The 18,264-nt window shown below is 36.6% G+C and overlaps 1 protein-coding gene across 3 annotated transcripts in view; it reads left to right on the forward strand.

Moving 5' to 3' along the window:
- The window catches only part of PKN2 (protein kinase N2), a 60,147-nt gene that overhangs the window by 5,875 nt on the left and 36,008 nt on the right, over nucleotides 1-18,264 (forward strand). The window lies entirely within an intron of this gene.

Raw genomic sequence — 18,264 nt, forward strand, 5'->3', positions numbered from 1 at the left:
AGTCTGCTTTTTGGTTTTGCTTTTTCTAGAAATGAATTGTACAACTGGTACAAATTAGTTGGTGGTAGGCTTTTTGTTTGTTTTGTTTTCTCTACATGGATCCAGTAAGCGAATGGGTTCAGGAACGGACTGAGCTGAAGCATCTCTCATGAGATATTGTTCTGTAGCATGGACAAGGCATTTGTATGGTACTTTGAAGCTTTAATTATTAATGCTTGGTCTGCAATTCCTGGCACAAACAAAATAGCCAGTGTTTGGGGGTGGGGGGCATTTTGTTTTTAAAGAAATGAGACTTACGTTATAGAATCCGATCCATAACTTCTGTTACTTTGAGATATGATTTGGAAGTACTACATCGAAACAGAAACTAGTAGTGCCATTAGTTAACAAAATGCTTTGGGCCTGTCCTTACAGTAACATTACATCCGATTAGTTTGTTTATTTGAACTGCAGCAATACAATTATGTCACACTGACACAAGTTCACACCTTTTTTGTTACTGCCATTTTACAGTTACTGATTACTTACTGTGTGACAGCTCACCAGGGAACTGAACTACTTGCATGACAGTCTGGACACGCATCCTATGGAGCAGAGTTCTGCTCTGTGGGTTTTCTCGTGGTGCTTTGTGGGGTGCTTTCCTGAACCTTCAGGAGTTCTGTGACTGTCTGACCAATTAATGCAGTTTTGCGGCATTCATCAACTTTGCCGGTGAAGCTTCTGGCAGCTGGTGAGGAGGATATGGCTCAGTTCTGTGGTGAGCAGACACTAATATGAACAGGATAGTGGTGTGCAGTTGCAGGCTTATGTTCAGCTACATGGACCTGCTGTGCTGGGAACTCTGCTGTTCTTGTACTGTGTGAAATAGAGGCGGCTGAAATCTAGCTCTTCATGCTGGTGCAGTTAACTTCACAAATAGGGTGAGTTGAGAGAGTTCATGTGATGAGTTACTATGGTTCAGTTGTGGGACCACCAGCTGTGGGTAGTGAGGATCTGACTGTTTTTTAAGAGTAGGCCACACCTTCTATTTTTCTTGATAGTAGATATAGATGCAGTTTCCTATACTGTGTGTCAGCATTATACCTGCCTTGGCTGTGGGTCCTGTTGGCTGCTAGAGTGGTGTACAGAGCACTTCTGGAGTGGGGCACCATGATGGCCGAACTGTGCTCTCATCAGTGTAGTTTGTTGCTTCTGCTAGGCAGCCATGGAAAAAAAAGGAATATTAGCATAAGTGTATTTTGCTAAGACAACTGCATCTGTACTAAAGGCCTTTGTTATTTTATTATAGATGTATAGATAGGTATGAGGTACCAAATAAGAAATGATTGACTGAGAAGGGCCAGGCTGGGCTGTGAAAGGTTAATATATGTGGATTTTTTCTGTTCTTTTTTGTGTCATGAAGAAACGTTGATATGTGCCAGGACCCAGGGAGGGTTTACTCTGGCCCATTATGAAAATTGCGAAAACTGGGCTATGTTGGTAAAAACCTTAATGCAGACATGACTAAATTAGTTAGCTTTTTCTGCCTCCAGTTCCTGTGGATTTCTTTAAGTCTTATTTTCTTCACTGGAGATGTATTGGTTTTTAAATGATAGAGAATTTCTGACTTGTTTTCTAAATAAGTGCAGATCAGAGAGCTTGAATCAAAGGCCTATAATACCTGTTTCATATCTGTAGTGTTAGGTATGGTAGTCCCGTGATGAAGCAAACTGTTTTTTCTGTTGAAGTTTTTCAAACATTTTCTATCCTGCAACATGGTAGCAGGGCTCGTACATTTTAAGTTTCCATTAAACACATGAACATGTTAATCTGAAAATGAAAGCGGCAGAACCAGTGCTATTTTTGTTGAGAGGAACCAAGGGGACAGCTTTCCACTGACTTTCCACAATGTTATTAGGGTGCCACAAAATACAATAGGTGGCAGATCTAAAGCCAGGAGAAGGCATAATTAAGTCTGCAATACCAAGGTGCTAATAGATTGTATCAAAGTTCTGAGATAAATCACAGGAATAATGTGAGGCTCTGTCTGTTAGTTTGATAGAAACACTTGCAGAGCAGATCAGGTCAGAAAGAACAACTTCTCATGTGGATTACAGCAACAGTAGCAGTTTTCTGGGAATTAGCACTGGGCCTTAAACCCGGAGAATATTGCTCAACTCTTGGATGTAAAGGCTGATATACTTTTTCTGTTAGCTTGTAAAAAGTTAATACTCAAAGCACTTAAACATCTCTATCATGTACAATTTCTTTATGAAATTTAAAAATAAAATACCTGTACATTAAATTCATAAATACTTATGTAACATCCTTCTGTGTACTCACATTTGTGGGACTATTGCAATAAATAGACTAGTAAAAGGAATAAGAACTGATAGTAAGTGTAATTGTTATTTACCTGATTTAGAAATAATACTTGCAAATAATTGTGGTACATAGCTGTTCTGAAATTATATATTTATGTGTATATATATATAAAAACTTTTTTTCATATATAAACTTCATGTAACTTTTGAGGAGAAGTTGAGAACTGATGATTAAAAGTTTGTTTTTTTATTTTTTTTTTTTTTAAAAGTCCCAAACACAAACTGGCTATAATTAAACAGGAAATAATATTAATGATATGGTTTAGTCTCTCAGTGGCACTATAGTTTGCTTATGAACTTAGGAACTTTAACATAAATATTTTTGCAAACTGTCAAAACATATATTCAGTTTGGGTTTTTTGTTGCAGATTGCTAAGTCGCAAGGCCAGTCTGTGACATAAATTTAGGATGGAAAAGTTCTCGTTGGTTCTTTGACCGTACTGTGTGCTGGAACTGGAAGCTTTGCCTGTGCAGACTTGAGACTGTTGTTCAAAGGAAGTGTCAGACTTTGTCAGCTGGTACCACTGCTGAAAATGAGCATGTGCCATGTTGTGTTGCTTTGCATTTACACAGACAGCTAGATGGTGAACAGATTTTGTTGGTAGTTTTGTTTTGGTGGAGGCTTTCCCCCTAAATTAGTTTTCAGTCAGATCAGGTTCACTGTGTGAATCCAGTTCACTGTGTGGCCAGATAAAGGTTTGTACGGGCATATATATATATCAGCAAATGGTCTTGGGCAGGAACAAACTGTTAGGGGAGGACAGAACAGCTGGTTCTTTAGAGCGCTTTTTTTTGCCTGCAATGCTGGTTTATGCAGTCAAATGTTTATCAGATTACAGGCTGAGATTTACTCTCATATATGTGAATTTGAGCTAGGGACTGTGAAAAGAGTCCAGTTCTGCTGCAGATGGATACAGAGGTAGCAAACAGTTCATGCACTGTCTACAACAATTCTTTTCTAGCTTCGCATTCTTCAAGCAGAAGGTCTCACAATATGCTGTATGCATCAGTAAAAACCTGTTTGAAAAGGCATTGAAAATAGAATTGTTTGGGACTACATGCATCGGGTGGAAGATGTAGTTTCATTTAGTTTGTTGAAGGTAAGAACAGCCTTAAGGTTTTGCAGCAGTACTAGGCAAATGTGGGGGTATAACCACAACTTTATTTGCTGGCTTTCAGAAGTTGCTGTTAAACCTTTTACATGCTCAAGGCAAGGAATAGTTTTGAAAAATCTTGAGTCTTTTTGCTGTTTCTCTAACTTAAGTGAAAGAAAAAGTGAGTATACAATTGAAACGGATGGGATCGAATTTTGGAGTGAAGGCAACATACTGTGCAAATAATAATATAAAATTACTGTCCATAAAGATAACAAAGAGTGTGGAATACTACAGTTTGGCGTTAATACATTTCTAAGTTATTGAGTAGATCAATAACTGATCTGAATATTGTAATTTGAATATTTAGTAGGAAAAAAACCCTAAACAATGATTAGCTGAATGTTTGCAATAACAGAATACCTCTTAATGGTCACATGAGCATCAATGAAAGCACCATTTACAGGACATTGAACTACTGTGTACAAGATTGATGCTGTGCTTTAGAGGTCTAGCCAAATTTGGGGAGAAAAGGCCTGAAAATATGGTGCATAAATAACAAATTTAAGGCAACAAAGTAATTACATGTTTTCCAAGTTCTCATGGCATTGAATTAATTTTCAAAATTATCAATTCTTTCTCCTTCCCCTTGTACACAGTGACAAACTGTGTGTGTGTGCGTTACCTTCATAACTTGGCTATGCCATTGACATCTGGGACAGTTTTTTGGTTTTTGTTTTTTTTTTTTTTTAAATTTGTGCTGTTGTGGTGAAGGATTATCTTCAAAATAAACAAGGAGAGTGTTTTCAGTGATTCTAGATGTTCCGAAGCTCTCTACTAACAACTGGCTTTGTTTGTGTAATATGGGCAAGAAACTTTATGCCAGTCCTTAGATAAGTGGAAAAGTTCTGTTCTTCTGCCTGCCTTTCTTGTTTCTCTTCCATGGTAAGATTTATGATAGATTTTAGGACTTACACTGTTTATGTTACTTAGGTTATAAGAGATGAGATTGATATTGCTCTTTCATCATTGTGATGCATATTATCTTATCACTTGGATTTTTAAGTAACGTAAGTCCAAAAGCCTCCAAAACTATTGTTGAGAATAGAGGAGGAATGAAAATTGACTCTGTGGCCTTTTGCTTTTTACAAGCATAATATGTAAAACCGTCCGCTGCTCTTCTACTTCATGTGTTTATTTATACAAGAAGACTTTGCAAAACAATTAAGTGGAATGCATTTTAAGAGGATGTTCCCTTTATAGACAGATCTGCATATAACATGACAAGCTTATTTCTTCCCTAATTCTCAAATTGCGTAGGCTAAAATTATAAGACAAATGATGACAAAGAAGCGTCAGCTTTTCTAAAAGCAAAAGTACATTATTAACCTCTGAAGTTGTAAGGATGTGTGCAGCTGATAACCTGTCCAGAGCACATGGGGAGCTATGTGGGCGAAATGGGGTGGGGAGCCAGGATACAGTAAGCTAGATTGTAGCAAAAGGTTATAGAAGGCAGAGTCAGACTCAAGGCAGGGTTTCGCAGACTCGTATTGAAAAGTACGAAAGTAAGCGTACTACAGATCTGCAGAACATTTTAAAATCAGCAAGGCCTTTTTGTAGGACATGTTCTAAACTTAGTGGCAGCAGTAGAAAAGTAAAAGTACTGTAAATCGTACATGCCTGACTACTAGTGTAGCATTCTTGAACTGCTGCCCATTTAGGACTCGGCAATCTCCTTTAATGGAAGCATGTTTTCTTCAATATTTGAGTTTGTTTATTGCTTATTTATAAACTCTCATGAAGCTGGTGTTTTAGGCTGAGAATGACTGGATGTTAAAAGTTATCATATGCAAAATATAATATCTGTATAATTAGAGATCCTCAGGAAGATTATTTAAATTCTGTTCTTGAAATTTAACCCATTATTTAATGATTTTTCTTCAAGTTGCTAGGATTTGTCTTCAGTCTCTCCTCTCCTGAAGAGGTGGAAACATGACATTTTGAAATTTAAAACAGGTACATTAACATTAGAACAAAATAATTTATTTCAGAGGGTTTTTTAATTGTTCTCTACTTCTTTATTCGTACCAGTTAGTATGAGTCAAACTAAGTATTCGTCAGTTGGGAGAAAAATGTAATCAGTTTTTCACCTTTATGAAATTGGTTCAAATATGATTCCTCATCACATAAGCCAGTTCACAATGTAATATCTAAAACTGACTTTTTTTCCATTTCATTTTGTGTGGGCACTTTTCAAATAAAATTAGTATTTATGGCAGTTCAGTAGCATTCATTATTAGCAGGTAATTTTTGCCTTGAGGATCAAACTCCTTCCTTGAATTTTGCCTTTTGTTGTAATATATTGCAAAATGCAATTTATGATTATAAAAATTTATAAATGCAATTATAGAAGCTTTAGAAATTGGTGTTCACCTGTATTAGGATTCTGTACAAGAGAGTGAGTGAATATATTCTCAAGCTTTAATTAATTCTAACAGATTTTTAAAAAATCCTTAGAAGTTTCTTAAGTGCAGGAGGAAAAACAACATCGATCTGCCGGAGAGTAGTATTCAGTATCATCATCTATTTTTCAGGTTAGCAGCCAGCACTAATATTAAAGTGTACTTTTTTGAAGTGTTTCTTTTTGGTGGGAGTAACTCAGTGGCACAGTCAGGGCAGCAGCTGCCGTGCATGTGGGAATTGGTTTCTTTAACTCCAATTTGATTCTTGAACCAGATGACCTCGGGTATGGCAGAAAGGCAAGGGAGATGCAAGTTCTGCAAGCCGTCTCCCATTTTTGTAACTCTTTCCTTTCTATAATAGACAATACTGGTTTATGGACTGAAAAGTAACATTTCATTTCTTTAGCATTTGTCTGCCTTCCCATCTGTTGCATTTACTTGAATTAATTTACTGTCAATTTAAGGTTTATGCAGTACTTCAAGTAAATAGATTTTTAAAACTTAACTACAGGCATCCATATTCTGAATTTATTGACATACGTTTTCTAAACTATGCAGTTGAATTATTTTTCTCCTTGATTTACATCTAGCATGTAATACTTTCTGCAGATTTCCTTTACTAATTTTTATTTAGCACTTTGCTAACCATATATGTTGAAAATGTCAGATATTTCTAATTACCTTTATGAATTTTTCCACTGTTATAAAATAAGCTGTCTACTGTCCTGAAGTATTTAAGTGTTTCTTTATCGCACTGAATATACTTGAAGCTGAGTACATGGTCAAGTACACCTACTGGGAATTCCTGCAGATCAGCAGCAATGAGCATTTTGGTGACACATACTGGGAATGATCAGAGATGCCATTTCCTACCTCAGGGTTAGTAAAAGGAGAAGGGAAGAGCTGGTTGTGTTTCCGGCATCCTCAGAAAAAAAGAGGAGAACCTGTATCTAGGCAGGAGCATTGGCTGTACCCCAGATTTGTAATAATTATGCCAGTTCGTTGTGTCCTGGCTAGGTAGAACAGTGGGAAGAGCATGAAAAAGAAACCAGTAATGCTCAGAGAGGTCAGAGAAGCGTACAGTTGAGAGGATGCTAGCCTGAGCTAAATATAGTATCTTATTTTGGAAGATGGTGTAGACAGATTGAGACTGTACTTTATTTTTGTGTAGCTTAATTTCTTTTTTTATTATGGAGACTGCTTTTTATTTTTGTCCTGTGACTCTTGACATCTTTAATAGAATGTTTGAGAGAGCCTCAAAACACACAGGCACCCACCCCTTTCAAATAAGTACAGTTAGGAAATAGCCACAACCTCTTAAAATATAAGTTTCTGTCAGAATATACTGGTCTCTCTGATCGAGTAGAAGTCTTTCTGCTAGTATTTTTCAGTGAAAAGTTAGTTTGTGTATTTTTGTCTCCTAAAGATGACATGCTTTAGATTAGATAGTTCATTATAGAGCAATACATAGTAGATACTCTTGGGAATGCAACAGGTTAAACTTCAACCATAAATAGCTTCTGACTGCAGTAATTTCTTTCTTTAGTTTAAAGGACTCCTTCATGAAGGTTTTGCTGAATGTCATATCTAGAGTATTATTCGTAGCTCTTAGTTATTAATAAAGCAGAATATTCTACTTCTGTTTAACATATTTTTCACGCTACAGTTTTGCTTACTAACTAGAGTTTTTTTCTCTGGGTGCTAACTAAAATGCTTCTGAACTGGAATGAAGTGGAAAACTTAGCCTTGAGGAAGAATGTCATGAAAGTTATGAGCATATCAAAATCAGTTACACTAGAATATTGGCAACAAATATTTTTAGAACGTTTTTTTAAAATTGTAAGTGTGTGTGAAAACTACTGTGTGTATATGTCCCATAAAATAGAGTGAGGCTTTTAATATTAAACAATGGATCAATATAGGATAAACAGAGGTTAAATACCATGTTCAAGATTCCATTCACATGATTGGTGCTGGAAAACACATAGAATGCATGTGTAATCTTACCCACTCTGAAAAAGGAAGGGCATTGAAATCACTAACAAGTATGCCTCATTGTGGGCTTTCTGAATACTCAGCAGTATAAAAGGCAACACATCATTCCCCAAGTTTAATGCAGTTGTAAGGTGAGAACTTCTTTCCGTTATTATATAAACTTGGTTTTATAGCATATCCTTTAAGATTTACTTTTATGGGCACATCTATACGTGATGCGTTGAAAACCTATTGTTTTATGCTGCTTTATTTCTGTTATGTTACAGGTCTCATTGGTGCATTGGTTATTTGGAAACTGATGCTTCCCCTTTTCAATTTAGCTGATACTGAAACTGGTAACAAGAGCTAGATGGAAGAGAGTCCTATACCTGTACACATGCAAAACAGAAAACAGCTTATTTGGGAGATGGTACTGAGACTGAACAGAAACAGTAAAACTTGTTAAATGAGCATTAAGAAATCCTTCAGCTAAAATCCTAGACTTCTATTCAACACTTCTCACTGTCAACTTCATATAAATGTCAGAGGTTCATTTTGTGTCATAAGAAGTAGATTTGGATTACCGTACTGCAGGTCAGTGGAGGATCAGAGCTCCTAAAAAACAAGAAAATGTAGAAAGTTTTTAAAACCAAAACTTTAAGCAGATTTTTATTTTGTAATGTAAATGTATTAAGAATTTTTTGGAGGGCACATAATCAGTAAGTGAAATCACCTGCTTCTTTTTCATTGCTATTGCATATAAAGCAGTTAAGTCGGGAAATGTTCTTTTTGCTTATGCTGTAGGTGAAGACAGGCTTCTGTTTCTTCGTGACTTCTCTAATACCTAGGGAATTCTTAAATAGAAAATAGACATTAAGAGTCAGTAAGAAATTTCCTACCAAATTTTAAGGGTCGGAGAAAGAAGGGTTGCAAAAACGCTATTCTAATGTATCACAGCATACAGAGTGATGCTCTGTAAGAGTTTCAGACAAATGGGGATGTGAAGTAATGCTTCTATAAATAACTCTGTGTTCATCCATAAACTTTTACTGGAAAGGCATGGAATGAGATGCCCGCATCTCTGCAAGCGGAATTTTGGGTGTGGCGCTACTTATTTCCAATAGTGGAAAGTGATCTTTTCTACTGACCACCTGTAAAGATAAGGAGAGGATTTAAGGAGGCTTTTCCATCCTGCTTTTATTGCTGGAGATGAAAATAAGAGCAGCGTTTCCAGCTGGTTAGAATGTAGGCTGTGAACTTAAGTAACTTCAGATATAATAGCCAAAACTACTGTGAAAGAGTTCTCAATTCTGGAGCATGAAGACATAGTTCCTTGGTATAAATACAAACATACATCTCTTTCCTGTAATAACAGATTCAGCTACCAAGCCAGGGAAACCCTAAGCTGTGCTGAAGGTGCTGTTGCACAGTCCTAGAAAGCAAAAAAATCTGGTTCCTTCACCAGGATTTAGTATTTAGCCATTTGGCCTGTTGCCTCATAAAACAGATGTTAATATTATCTCTGATATATATTGCTGCATTTATAATGTACAAAATAGTTGGCTGCTAAAGATGATGGCTTAATTAGAGTGGAATGTAGACTCAGCTCTTCCATTAGTTTTGCAATGTCTAAAAATAGCTCCTGTAAAATATAGTAAAGTTAAATGGACTAACATATCAGTTGTATGTGCTGAAAGCTGGAATTGCCAGAAACAAAGAGGGTTTTTTTCCACTCATAGTTATTCATCCCAGAAATGGAGATTCTCGTACATGGATCACTTTGTTGTGCTTTTTCAGATTAAAGAAATTAGCATATTGTTCTTTAACAGTGTCCTGACACTTGTATGTGTTATTGAGAAATTCCTGTTTACTAGCTGAGGATTTCTTATATGTCATTTCAATGATTTAAGATTTTTAACCTGAACTGAAATAACAGAGAAGTCCCAAATTGGACTGACTTGTTTGCGTAGTGAGGCATTTTAGCATTCTTCTCCTGGAGTTTAGTTAGAATGTGTAACACTGTAAGTACCACCATCTCCAGATGTGGCAATAGCCGACACTTTAATTTGTGGATGAGTAGAATGGTCATTCTGGTGCAGAGATAATAATACCTTTTAATTGGGTAATAGTAGCTATCATCTAATTCATTTTTATCATAATAGAAGAAAACCACCTTACAGATGGGAGTGGACCTGTTTGTCATGAAGTATTAATAACTGGGGTTTGGGTTCCTTGAAGATTTATTTCGGTATTTTTGCATAGTGATTAGAACTTTGTCATAAGCAGAAATTTAACCATGCGTGTTTATCTTAATGTTAACATTACAGCTGTTGAAAATGTATAGTTGCAATGTTAACTTTACATTAAGGTAAGTGTATTTTTTGGATGCATGCCCAACAAACTATCACCTTTGTACAGTCTGTGTTGTGTTTGGTTGAGGAGGAGTTATCAAAGCCATAAGGCGTGATTGTGACTCATGTCTCTTGACTGACCTTTTTACCTTTGAAAAAAATCTCTTTTACCAAATTAAATATCGTATCCTATGGTAGTAATATTTTTTCCAACATCTTGAGCTATATGTGTAATATTCTGCTCTGAATGTTAGACAAAATTATGTTGATATTTTATATGAAAAAAAACAATAAAAGTATTTACATTGGGGTGACATAAAACAAAATCATACTAACTTTCTGTAGCAGCAGAAATGCTTTATTTTAAGTGTTTGCTTTAACAAACTTCAACAGATACCTTACTAGTTATGTTTTATTTGGGGAGAGGGGACAGTGTTTCTGTCTTGTGGACAGATTACTAGTTTCTGTACTACCTGTACTTAGAGGCAAGTTCTCCACACAACATTTGCATGACCTTAGCTTTATTTTAAATAGTTCTGTTTCTTCAGTAAGTTATGTTGGACTTCAAGCATTTCAGAGCAGTAAAGCAACTGCTTGCACCAAACTCAAGCTTAATGTAACCTTGGCAAAATCAATCAAGTCAAACTGAGACAAGCCTACTGTTAAAAATTTCTCTCAAAAAAACCTTGTTTTAGTCTCTAGCAGTAATTCACAGTGAGTGTATTAATTTCTAAAAGAAGTGGATACCATGCATACCCATATGTAGTACTTGGCAAGAATATTAAATACACGTTTTATTTTAAGTGTACATACTGTATATATTCAAGAAATAATTCTAGGCCATTAGGATGAAGTTGTTTATATATTTACACAGTACAGAAAATTACAGATGTTCCCATGAAGAAAACAATAACTCCATGTTTATTCGAAATTGTTTAAAATAACAAGCAACCAAACAACCCCAAAATCTAAATCCCGTTCAGTGCTTATTTTTTGCTATCAATTTTAATTTTTTTTTCAAAGCGGTCTCAAACTGTCAAGCACCGCACAAAAGTAGTAATTTTGCCATTTACCAGCCTGTGCGGTTTTATTTGTGTTGGGATCTTAAGGATTTTTTCCCAAAGTATGTCTCAAAAGAAGAATAAATTTTCCAGATTAAATTTAGAAAATGATAACAAGTTTGTGCATGGAATTCCTTTGTTGGCAGTAGGAGGTATGACACACATACATGTCCATTTTCACTGCCCAGTCCAGTATGTTAAATGTGCAGCTCCAGTTCAGAATCAGTGACAAGGGACTTCTTTTCTTAAAATATATTGTGCTACTTCGAACTTCATTTATTGAACTATCATGTAGTTCACCTGGATTTCCTCCTCTTTTAAACAGGAGTGCCTGTATTTATCAAATTATGAATACATGCTATGATAATGTTACAGGAATTAGATGAGAAGTTATCATTTCAGTGTTTCTGCTGTGTGCATCTGGGTGAGGCTTCATTTCAAGGGGAATTACGTTAGTCTTTTGGGCTCAGTTCTATGATACATTATTAGTGGAGATATTACCAGCATACAGTGTGGCATTAACAGTTCATGAAATTTTTATCCTGTATCTTGAAAGCGCTTGTTTATATTTTGGCATTTAATAGAGCATCTCCTACTGTGTGTGGTCTGCTTGAACCCATATTAATTATGTAAAATGCAGTTTTCTCCTGAAAAAGAAGTGTTCCACTTCTTTATCTTGTTATACTAACTCAGTTACTGTAGCACAACTGATAATCATTGGTACTTCACATGCATTTAAAAATGAGAAGCTAAATTAAAACTAAGATAGCAAGGTCTCATAGAGAATGGAGGAGTGGCGTTATTATAGGCATAATTTAATATGCTGATCTTGTTCCTGGACGCATGTAATAAAAGTTGGTACAGCAGGCCCTCTTCATCATAAGAGGGATTTGTGCTATTTCTTTTGCACAATTAAAACTAGAGAGGGGTAAGTTTGTTTCCACTGTGCTGGGCTACATTGGAGTGTTTTGGCTGGGAGTAGGAACTTGAAGTTACAGATAAAAGTTCGGGAACTGCTGAAGTGTCTGTACTGTGCCTGTTGCCGGAGTATCTAGTCACGCCTCCTGGATACTGTGGCCATCTGCTGATCTCGGATTCAGGCGCTCATGGCTTGTGTTGTGCCATAGCATCCGTCAAGTGCTCACGATCATGAGAAAGGTGATTGTGGGGATTTTCTTTTAGAGTCATATTTCTTTGCAAGCCTCCTTGCAGGTCCTTCTCCTAGCATAAAATCATCAGGAGCTGCTGTGACGAGAAGCAGCTGAAGGCAGCGTTTCTTAAAATGTTTTCTTTCCTTTCTGTGGCGAGGAAATCTCCCTCTTATGTCCCTTTCTGTAGTGGATGTTGGCACAGCACGACCTCCAGTGCTGTGAGCAAACCTGCGCTGCTGTTGGAGCATCTTTGGGGGAGAGAGTGTGCTCTTTGCATTAGTAAACACTGGCCTAGTCAAAGAGTGTTTGTGGCTGGAAGCCTAGATGTTAACAAGGAATCCCCAGGGAATTTTAATACCTGTTTAGGTGCGATGTCCCGGCTGAGGCAGGCCACACAGCTTTTCATGCAGGTGCAGCAGGACGGAGTGTTGCAGCCCAGCAGCTATCTCATGATGAAAAGCAAACATTCCTCCTGAAGTGTTCATCAGGGCAACAGCTCAAACTGGGCAAGAGGAGCAGAGGGGACCAGCTGATTGAGGACTGTAGGTTTAAGGAAGCTTTTTTATTTTTTAACTGTTTCATCTCTTATAGATGCACCAAGGTACTCGCTGTTTGCACATGGGAATTGAACTTCATTTAATGTGTCCTACTTGAATTCATCCACATATAATGCAATGCACTATGGATATTTGTGCCTTAAATAGCCTCTTGTTACAAAGCAGAGAGCTGTGACTTAGATTAAATTTAAATCCTGATTTGTGACATGTTAGCACAGCAAACTAATGCCAAAATCTATTAAGCCTCCAAGGGTTGTTTTTTTTTTTTTTGTTCTTGACATCGGGTGAGTGCTGAGATCTTGACCACAATCACATTTGCTTCTGGGCAGGAGGAAATAGTCCATGTAGTTCCAGTAATCCAGACAAGCCGTCACATCTGGTTTTATGAATGACTTCAGGGGAAGGGAAGTTTGCAATTGATTAACATTGTTCTTAAAATCAAAGACCACTGTAGTTTCAGGAATTACTATAGAGAGCTTCAGGGACCTTGGCAGTTATCTCAGAAAAACAACTTTTTTTCTTTTTTTCTTTTTTTTCCTAAAAGGTTATTCAGAAAATTATACAAAGAGACCTAATAGTTCCAAATCTGTACTTCCAGCTCTTCAAAATGAAATGAAAAATGAATAAACATATAGTCATTCTGGATTATGGTAACTTTTAAAAATCATACATAAAATGAAAATCCTGTTTTTACATTTGAAATGAGTATGCTTCTATTAAATAGCCAAGCATTTTTTTACTAGTCAAACAGGCTTACTTATTGTCTAATTGTCTATTATTGTCTATTGAAATAGTTACTAAAATTCAAGAGTGTGTTTTAGGAAAAAAATAAATACAGTTTCACTGTGACTTTTGATATGGGTGGTTTTGTTTTTTTTGCTAAAGGCAGGTTGAGTGTGTGCTCAAGGCAAGTCAATGTGAAGCGTAAATAATATAGTGCATGAGTACTCATCAGCTGTTAAGCGTGCTGTAGTTTAAGGCTCCACTTACCTTTCTGTAACAATTTCTACGAGAAGTCAGCAATCTGAATTCTTACCCTATTCAATATTCTCTATAGTGAATACGTGGTATAACACAGTGCAGCTGCACTGTGTTCTTAGGAGCAAGTCTTTGGGAGTTAGTAATGCCCAGGATTTTAGCGTTGTATTTTTCTGCTAGCAGGTGGCAATTTGAGACTCTCATTTTGAATTGTAAGTCATTCAGTTTACGCAACTTGAGCACATTCTCTGATATGTTCAGCTTCATAGTGCTCTCGTCTATTCAGCAGTACCATTTCCATCGTTCATCCATTTAAATGTTTTATTCTTAAATGGGAGTTTGGATGGTAAATGCAGTTTGGCAAGGCATCTGCTTCACCAATTGTTTGGTTCAGAATTGACCTGAGGAAAAAGTGCAGGGCCACTATGGGTTTTCATAAGCAACATTACTACTTTCTTTTACCACATCAGCCGGAATGAGCTCTGAGTATTATTAAAAGGCATGCTCAGACCACTACCCATTATTTTCAGCAACTATACTTAAATCATTTCACAGGAATACAGAAATTGAAGGCTGGCATCTTGAATTCATCTATGTAAAAGGTAGTCTTTGAGCCAACAATCAAAGTGAGGTTGAGTCATGAGGCCATTGCAGTAGGAAAGTTATAGATATGGGTTCCTTTTTCCCTTTTTTTTTTTCTCTTAAGCAGTAGTATTTCATTTGTGGCCCTTGATAGTTTATTGTAGTAAATATAGCTTCAGTTTCATTACACGCTGAAATGTTTCAGAAATCTCCACTCTGGCTCAGAAACATGTATTCTCCCATTGCAAAGAAGTACATGCCACCGCAGGAGCGGCCTTGGGTGCAAAGAACTGGGTCACCAGCCGTCTGCTGTGGCACAAGGGACAGAAGGATGCTATGGTCCAGTCCTGGGACCACCCAGCAAAGACTGGCTCCTCCCTTCTAACCAGCAGTCAAAATACTACTACCAGAATTAAAAAAAGAAACTGAGAATTAATAACTGGCTGCCCATTCTTTTGTCTTAGATTTTAAAGCAGTGAGGCTTGTTCTCTGTTTAGCCAGCAGGAGTGGTTTAGTCATCAGCTTCAGAGCATTTCCAATCTTAAGATATTTTATGTTAAATGATTCTGGGAGGGAGAGTAAAGGAAGTGGCTGTGCAAAATCCGTTGATGCTTTCTTGGCATAAAGAATGTGAACAATTTCTTCTGTCTTTGCACCCTGCCTGCTTGAGCAGTGCAAAGAAAGGACCTGGCCCCTGCCTCCAGCCACTGTTTCTTTTGACATACTTAATTTTCAGATTGAGGGAACAAGACACTTACATCCTCATGGATGTGAAGCTTAACCTAGGAGAGAGCTTATCCAAATGGGGAAAAGAATTTTTTGAAAGAATATTCAGCTCTAACAAGAGGTTTGTAATAGGTTGTCATAAAATAAAGTTAGAACATCCAGTGTTTTAAGTAATTTCTCGGTTTAAAAGTAGAGTTTGGGTTTGGTGTTTTGGGAGGTGTTTTTCTTAAAGAAAAAGTTCTACCTCACTTCTCTTACTGAACTATTAGACGTTCTGGCCAGTTGTGTCCATCTTGGCATTATCTCCATTTTAAAGTGGAATGTTGCTGAGGCTGTTCATCTCTGTGGCATGCGGACCTGTCTCAAACCTTCATTGCATCCCAGCAGCAGAAGGGGTCGGTGCAGGAGCAACACAACTTTGCTTGCAGAACACGCTCTTGCTCTGCATTCACAGTGACCTTCAGGGTCCAAGGTTGCCTCCTTGGAAGACTGTTTGTTTCACAGTGACCTTTGTGCCAGGTGACACGTCCAGATAACTAGGTGACAGGATATTTTTAGTTCAAAAGTATAATTAACTCTGGATGACAAGAGAGACAGAAGAAGTATCATCTGTGGCCTTTGGGGGGGTGGGTGGGATTTAAAGATGAATGCCTAAATGCATAGGCAATGTGACCAACTTTCCAGTGGTAGCAGCCACGCTATTGAACTCTTAGCTGTCTCGGAAGCGCATTGAAGAAGACTCTGTATCTTGAAACCCTTAAGTCCAGGGACAAAGATGCTGTTGAGACTGCTCGAGCTGAGGAGAACTTTAACTTAATTACTGGAAATTTGGAATGCAAATTACTAATGATCATGGAGATTTCATTTAATTGAAGACTTGTTAGAGACTCTGTATCTGGAACCAGAGCTCCAAAAACCTGCTTATGGAGGAACATAACATCCCTTTAACAGGTGGGATGTAGGGCTTGTAGAGGGATAAAAACCTCCCCTGCAACAAAATACGTTATTGTTCAATAGATATACGATTAACTGAAGTCTCTTGGGGAAACCCTAGTCAAGAATATTTCTGAATTATTTATATTTTAATTACATTGTTCTGTTTGAGAGGGGTACATTCTTGGCATAATTTTAGCATACTTCAGGTACTATTGGAATATGGAATAAAGGTTTTCTTTTGGTGTTGGGTTTGTTTGGTTTGGGGTTGGTTGTTTTGTTGTTTTGGTTTTTTTTTTTACATTTACTACTTGTCTTTCTTCTGTGAACTTTGAAAAGTGTAATATCATGCTTTGAAGGAAGTCGATGATGACTTTATTTCTAGGAAGCTTGCAGAACAAGTGCAAAGGATTATGGTTTAAAAATACACAATTTAAAAATTACTAACACTATTTTGATCTCTGTTTTTAAAGGCTAAATATTAATATACTAATCATGAAGCTCATTTTTTACACCCTAAATTTTTGTGTGCTAGACAAACAGGGAAATCAAAGATCTGACTCTAGTTTGGATATACTTATTACTTAAACAAATAGTTTGCTATACAATTGCTAAATGAATTTATTTTCAGTTTCAGTTGTTTCTCAAAACACTCAGCACATGGTGGTTGATTTCCTTCATTATGGATATGAACCTTGGTACTAGTTGCTCATCGCTATTGATTGTTTCCATATATACATGTATAAAAAAGAATCGACTTTAACAAACAATGTCATGTATTTCCTAGTACAACTATGAATAGCCTCTCTACATATGCATAATAAATTACCTATTTTAATCTGCATTAACAGATATGTACTTACAGGAATCACAAGTGCATTTGAAGTATAAATTTGCATGATTTCTTCCCTTTCACTTCTTACTCAGTTTGTTATTTCTAAATAGCTTGGGTTTTGTCTTTTTCACTGATAGAGAAATTCTGTGGCAAAGTGGTTACTCCAGCTACTTTTCATATTTAAGAATCTTTGAGTTGCTAACTTTTGTAGCAGCTACGTATAGAAATGTTTTAATAAGAAGTGTTTAAGGATGATTTAGTAAACTTGTAAAATTATAGTTGAGGACTAGTAGATTGGATATTACTCATGGAAGGCAGTATCACTGCAGTCTGCACAGATTGAAATAGTTTGACGAGCGTTATCTGTTGACATGTATGGCCCAGGAACAACTTTCATGACCCTCATTTCCCCAAATTCTCTTGAAAAACAAACAAGTCACTGTGGACTGTATCTAGACATCATGTGTTCTGGGACGTTCTTACAGTTAATTAGCCCGATGCTGTGCTTCCTGAACTCCTCCTTGAATGTTTTCATCTACTGTTTTCTTTGCCTGTATAAGTCTAGGCAATTTCTTCATTGTGTTTAAGAAAATTTACAGAAATTTTGGTCATTTGGTAGTTATGTACAGATCAGGCCAAGTTCAGGACAGCCCTTCTTTGCTAAGACTTCTTGGGTAGGACCTAGTGCCTACTCATTGTACAGGGTCCATGGATAATACACACAGGAAGTGTTATTACGTATGTAATTAATTGTATTTGTACTTTTTTGATGTAGATTCTATAACATGCCCTTTGTACTCTTACTTCTCAATGGTACGTAAATACATACCAGGCGCAAACATGACCTCATCTGTACTGGTGCCCTGAAGACTTTTCATCCCCTGCTCCTTTACTACACCAACTCCTACTCATCACTGCAAATTTTTATTTTATTTTTTTTTTTCATTTCAGCCTAGCTTGCCTACACAAGAAAGTAAGACTTTTTTTTTTAATATTATCTTTTTAAGTGAAAGGCTTTCCTTGAGGGAATTTTAAAAAAATCTAGCAAATTTATTTTCCAGTAACATCTTGACAAAACTTTATGAAGATGCCAGTGTTTCTTTAAACATTTGCAAATATCACTAAGGTTTTTTAACTTTTTTTACAAACTTTAAAAGGAATATATTCTAATAAATGTACAAAAATTCATCATAGTTA

Source organism: Chroicocephalus ridibundus, chromosome 8 (genome assembly GCF_963924245.1).
Source record: "Chroicocephalus ridibundus chromosome 8, bChrRid1.1, whole genome shotgun sequence".
Taxonomy (NCBI): domain Eukaryota; kingdom Metazoa; phylum Chordata; class Aves; order Charadriiformes; family Laridae; genus Chroicocephalus; species Chroicocephalus ridibundus.